This window comes from Prionailurus viverrinus, chromosome E2 (genome assembly GCF_022837055.1).
Source record: "Prionailurus viverrinus isolate Anna chromosome E2, UM_Priviv_1.0, whole genome shotgun sequence".
In the NCBI taxonomy this organism is placed as follows: domain Eukaryota; kingdom Metazoa; phylum Chordata; class Mammalia; order Carnivora; family Felidae; genus Prionailurus; species Prionailurus viverrinus.
The window spans coordinates 50,744,910-50,751,655 of NC_062575.1; positions in this window are offsets into that span (position 1 = coordinate 50,744,910).

Genomic DNA, 6,746 nt, shown 5'->3' on the forward strand with positions numbered 1-6,746 from the left:
TTTTGACTACTCCTGTGTTGGTCTTCGATATTATATATTTGCTGAGTATTTCTTTTATTCAGGAGGGGAGGTACGTTGAGGTAGGAGATGGAATGCAGGTAACCATGACAAGTGAAACTACAGGAAGTAGTACTTACCACTTTACTTCTGGGCAGAAAAAAAATTTTTTAATGAAACAATAATGCCAAAGTATTGAGAATAGTAACATGAAACACCAAATGCATATACCTTAAATTCCACGCTTAAAAATTTTTTTGCCACGCTGGCTTCACTTACCATTTTCTGAAATATTTTATAGCTACTTCTTGATATTGTTATTTCCTTCCAAATACTACCTATATCACTTAAAAAATAACAATATTATATATCCACAAAATCATTACCTTATGGGACAAAATTAACAATTCTTAGTATTATCTAATTTGTATCCCAGTATGAGTTCCTGTTCATTGAAAAATACTTTTTTTTTGAAAAATACTTTTTACAATTAGTTTATTCCAATCAATATCCAAACGGATTAACCATATTTGATCATCTCATCTGAAGTTCATTTATTCTAAAACTATCCTCCCCAACACACATCATCACCATCATTTTTCATTCTTCAACTGTTGTAGAATCAAGATGTCAAATTAGGTATCCAAATCTGCATTTTCTATTGGCCTCCTCATACTTTTTCCTGCACACTTCTAAATTTTCTGTAAAGTAGAATTTTGATTTAAAGGCTAGGTTGGATACAGGGTCATGGGGCGGGGACTTCATAGAAGGGACTGGGAATATTTGAATAAGAAACCATATTCCCTTAAACCAATTCAAGTCCTAGAAGCACCTGGGTGGCTCAGTCAGTTAAGCAGCTGACTTCAGCTCAGGTCATGATCTCACGGTTCATGAGTTTGAGCCCCACATTGGGCTCTGTGCTGACAGCTCAGAGCCTGGAGCCTGCTTCAGATTCTGTGTTTCTGTTTCTCTCTCTGCCCCTCCCCTGCTCATGTGCTCTCTCTTTGTCAAAAATAAATTTTAAAAAAATATTAAAAAATGAAAACATTGTCAGGTCTATTGTAGCTACAATAGAGCAAAACCTCATTAATTCAAACTACTCTGATGCACAATTGGGATAATTATATATAATTTATATTGAGTTAAAATTTCAAATTTTTCAACATAATTTAAGACTTTTTGATTTAGGTTTTGATGCTCTATTGCCTATAAATTGCATTTGCATGTTGAATAAAGCTGGCAAAACAACATAATGTATAGAACATTTTGAAAAGTGCCATAGAAATAAAACTACTGTAATTCACCATCTTTCATTAGCTTTTTTTTCAGATTTAAAAATTGAGATGTAATTGACATAAAATTATATTAATTTCAGGTGCACAACATAACGGTTCGATATATGTACATATTGTTAAAGTATTACCATAATAAATCAGTTAATATCCATTACCACACATAGTTACACTTTTTTTCTGGCGATTGGAACTGTTAAGATCTACTCTCTTAGCAAGTTTCAAATATACAATTCAGTATTATTAACTATAGTCACCATGCTGTACATTACATCCCCAGGACTCAATTTATAACTTGATGCTTTAATTTTGCACTACTCCACCCATTTCAACCATTCCTCATCCCTTGCCTCTGGCGACAAGTCTTTCCTTTGTTTCTATGAGTTGGTTTTTTGTTTTGGATTCCACATAGAAGTGAGAGCATATGATCTATTTCACCTCAGGCTGGATAATTTCAAATGACTAGTCTTCAAGTTCACAGGTTCTTTGCTCTGCTTGATCAAGTCCATTTGATGTTCTCTATTGTGTTTTTCCCCATCTCATCCATTGTATTCTTGAGCTCCAGACTGTGTTCAAATCTTTTGTGATTTATTTTTTAATGTTGATTTATTTTTGAGACAGAGAGAGACAGAACATGAACGGGGGAGGGTCAGAGAAAGAGGGAGACTCAGAATCCAAAGCAGGCTCCAGGTTCTGAGCTGTCAGCACAGAGCCTGATGACCCTGGGGGAGGAGTGTTGTGGGTAAAGTGACACTGTTCTTACCCTCTTCAATGTGTCTATTTTTTCCCCCAAAGTTGTGCTGGAACTTTGCTGGACTCCTGGACTTCCAGAAGGGTACTCTTGTTCATGGGTGGTTGTCAAAATCAATGTTCTATGGGAGGAATGAATGTAGAAAACTCCTGTTCTACCATGTTGCTGATGTCACTCTCTTTCAGAATTTTATTTACAAAGCTAAATGTAAAAATGGCAGGATCTTCTTCTTTTCAAGGCTGAATAATATTCCAGTGTATGTATATGCCATATTTTCTTTATCCATGGATCTGTTGAGAGACATTTGAGTTGTTTCTTAACTTGGCTATTGGGAATAGTGCTGCAATAAACATGGGACTGCAGATATCTCATCCTGTTTTCAATTGTTTGGTGGTATATATCCATAAATGGGATCATATTGTAGTTACATTTTTAATTTTGGGGAGGGGGGAATTTCCACTGCTATTTTCCATATAAGCTGCACCATTTTAATTCCCACAAACAGTGCAGAAGAGTTCAATTTCTCCAAATGTTCAACACTTGTTATCTATTTTTTTTTTTAATAATAGCCATCCTACTGGTGTGAGTTGATATCTTATTGTGGTTTTGATTTGCATTTCACTGATTAGTGATGTTGAGCATATTTTCATATACCTTTTGGACACTTGTACATCTTCTTTGAGAAGGGTCTGTTCAAGTCTTATATCCATTTTAAAATCCGGTTATGTTCGTTTTTGCTATTGAATTGTAGGAGTTCATTTTATATTTTATACATTAACCCCTTATCAGATATGTGCTTTGCATGTATTTTCTCCCATTCCATAGATTGCCTTTTCATTCTTTTGATTGTTTCCTTTGCTATGCAGAAGGTTTTTAGTTTGATGTAGTCCCACTTGTCTACTTTCACTTTTGCTAATTGTGCTTTTGGTGTCATATCCAAGAAATCACTGCCAAGACCAACGTAAAGAAGTTTTTCCCTTATGTTTTCTTCTAGGAGTTTTATGGTTTCAGGTTTTATATTTAAGTCTTGAATCCATTTGTATTTATTTTTGTGAATGGTGTAAGACAGCATCCAATTTCATTCCTTAGCATGCTCAGGACTTTATGCTTACTGAAATAAGCGAGTCACAGGTCAGAAGTGGCATGATTCTACTTAAATGAGGTTCCTAACTAGTCAAATTCACAGAAGCAGAGATTAGAATGGTGATTACCAGGGGCCAGGGGAAAGGGTAAATGGAGAGTTGTTCAATGGGGCTACAGTTTCATTTATGCAAGGCAAATTAGTCCTAGAGATCTGCTGTACAGCATAGTGCCTAAAATCAACAATACCGTATTATATACCTAAACGTTTGCTAAGAGGGTAGATTTCATGATACCACACGCACACGTGTGCGTGCGCGTGCGTGCGCACACACACACACACACACACAAATCATAATAAAATAAAAAAGAGAGAAGGAAACTTTTGGAGGTGGCAGGTATCATGTCTCCCAGTTTGCCAATAGATGTTAAGGCCAGTCTTCCAAACCCTTTATGTTTGCAACTATCAAGGCTGACAGTCAAAGAGTATATTTCATATATTTTCTCCCTCACCACTGTTGAATTACCCCAAACTCACTGTACTCTTTGGCCTTAAAACTCCCATTGAAACAGAAATTACACTTGTCACCTGATCAGTCTGGGTCCAATAAGGAGACAGAAACCGCACAGTGATTTAAATGGAAATTTAATTTACAAATGATTAAACTCTTAAAAAAGTAACTATACAGTATTTTTAAACTTTATGTGGTACAATACTGAGGGTATCGAAAGAAAAACAAACTTCAGCAAACCTCAGACTTTATGAAGGAAAGGTAACGGTAGCCCACTGGATGGCAGAGAATTTTCTGTTTTGCCTGGGTCAGTGGTGCTCCCTGGTTGCTGGTCAAATTGGAAGCAACATTCTAGGGTGTGGGTGGTTTGTGGGTGAGTTGCAACTGGTGGTTGAAGGCATGGGCATGCAGAACGAGGAAGGGTGCAGATGGCATCCATTTGGGGAACAGATGAGTCATAGCCAGTGGCCACGTTCATGGATGGACATAGGGAGTGGGTGTGCCTGTTTCGGTAGAAGGCCTGGAATGTGCAGGGTCCACATCCAGAGGTCCATGGGAATGTGATCAATGGCCTAGAATTGCAAGATCAGCAAGAGACTGTACATTCTGAGTGTGTGGAGAGTGCAGAGTACGAGCAGATGTCCTCACACCCACACTGCTGACTGACCATGCAGCTGCTACAAAAGCAGAAGACCCCTTCCTCCTGCAGTCTCCTTCCAACGCCCTCTGCGGAGAACACTTAACACTGTGTTTACTGCAAAGGAGAAATGCTCAAAGAAATTTCTTTCATTATCACAGAGTGTGTGTTAAAGGGTGAATTTGGAGCTGAAAGCCAATAAGCTGGCACAGTGTCCCTAGACTCAACTGCCATCATTGCCCTTTCAAAGTCCCAGCTACTGGTCTGTAAGTGTTGGGTTACATAGGAAGACATACAGGAGAAGGGTCAGGAAATCAAGGATTGGCCTAAAACAGCACAGAGACACAAAGGAAGACCACACCGTGGGAAGACAGCTGGCTTTCCTACTGGTACATTTGCAGTAATTACTCATTCAAGGAGCGATATACTACAGCAACCACCTAGCGATAGGTCAAGTCCATCGCCTTCCGTCTCTGGCAGCATCTTTCTAAAGCAAATGTCACAACCTTTCATCAGACTCACTTTCTCCAAACAGAGCATTTCCTATGTTATTTCCTAAACAGTCCAAACAACCCTTGAAACAACACTGAAAAGTGAAGTGTAGAGTAGTGGAGGGGACTACTCCCAGTGCTACTCAACGCTCTCAAACTTGTCAGTCAAGGGTCATCCTGTAATGATCTCTAACAACTTGATTTTTTTTTCTTCAAAAAGTATGTGGAAATTTTTATAGGTCTATATCATTTTTAATGGTGATGTTTTGTTTCATTTTATGGGGGTACCATAATTTACTCAATCTCTTATTCGTGTATCTTCAGGTTGTTTACAATTTTTTTTATTATTGTAAATATTCTGGGGACATGGTCCCTTCTGAAATCATCTTTTCCCTCTTGTACAATTATACCCTAAAGATAAATTTTGTGAGGTGGAATTATTAGCTCAAGACGATGCACATTATACCCTTTGATACATGTAGATAAAACCCTCTCCAGAAATGTTGCGCCTGTATTTTTTCCCCACTAATTGCTAGTTTTTCCACTCCATTATTGGCATTGAGTTATATTGATCTTTCACTGTTGCTCGCCTGAATTGGTAAGAAAGCAACACTTCAGGAATGGTTTTATTTGCATTTGAATGGCTGTTCCATGTACAAACCATAACTAGTAGGAAATTCTAATGTAAGAAAAAGTAGAAATAAAACACGGTACAAATAAGTTTCCATTATTTCTTCTGGGGAAATTCGCTTTGATATACAAGTGCTTTGGAACACAAACATGTTTCCAGAACAAATTATGCTCACAAACCAAGGTTTTACTGTATCCCTCCTCCTCCCCAACGCATCTATAGTCCCAAACTAAACCACAGTTGTGGAAGGGACTTGACCAAACTAGCACCTTCTAAAACCCCATTATTAAACAAGACTATTGAGAAGTGCTGGGGCCAGCTTCTGACAATAAACAGCCTTGCCCTTCTGTAAGTTGTTAGTCACGTCAGTAAGTATTAGTTTTACTGAATTAACTTTATTAAGACAATTTTAGGACACCTGGTCTATTTCTTACTGCACTTAAGTGGTAAGCTGACAAACTTTTCTCATCCTTACACATTACAGTTTCCCTACTGCACGGGATTTCTGATGTCTATAGATTGCACTTTTGGAAGGCTTTACCACATGCATGTTATCTTGGCCACTTCTTTTTTTTTATTAAAAAGATTTTTTTAATGTTTATTTATTCTTGAGAGAGAGAGAGAGAGAGAGTGGAGGAGGGGCAGAGAGTGAGGGAGACACAGAACTGAAGCAGGCTCCAGACTCTGAGCTGTCAGCACAGAGCCTGATGCGAGGCTCAAACCCATGAACCATGAGATCATGACCTGAGCCCAAGATGGACGCTCAACTGACTTGAGCCACCCAGGCACCCTTGGAACATTTCTTTTTTATGTACACACCAATGAATGAAGATTCTCACTGAAGTCCTATCCACACCATTTTAGATAGCTGCACTGCCACATATGGCCATAAAGATTTAAAAGTTTCAAACTCTGAATTATGAAGTTGCTTTCTTATGCGAACTCCAATGACTATAAAATATGTTGCTGTTAAATCTCCCTGTCATAGTCAGTATAGCCTGGGCAATACTAGCAACAAATAAACTGTCAAAATGTCAGTACTATAACACAATGAATGTCTATTTATGGGGCGCCTGGGTGGCTCAGTAGGTTTAGCGTCTGACTTCGGCTTAGGTCACGATCTTGCAGTCTGTGAGCACGAGCCCCACGTCAGGCTCTCTGCTGACAGCTCAGAGCCCGGAGCCTGCTTCGGATTCTGTGTCTCCCTCTCTCTCTGCCCCTCCCCCACTCACGCTCTGTCTCTCTCTCAAAAATAATCATTAAAAAAATTTTTTAAATAAAATAAAAATGTCTATAAAAAAAAAAAAAAGGCCTAACAGATCAGATAGCCACCTTCCACCAATCCAGCCTGGAAC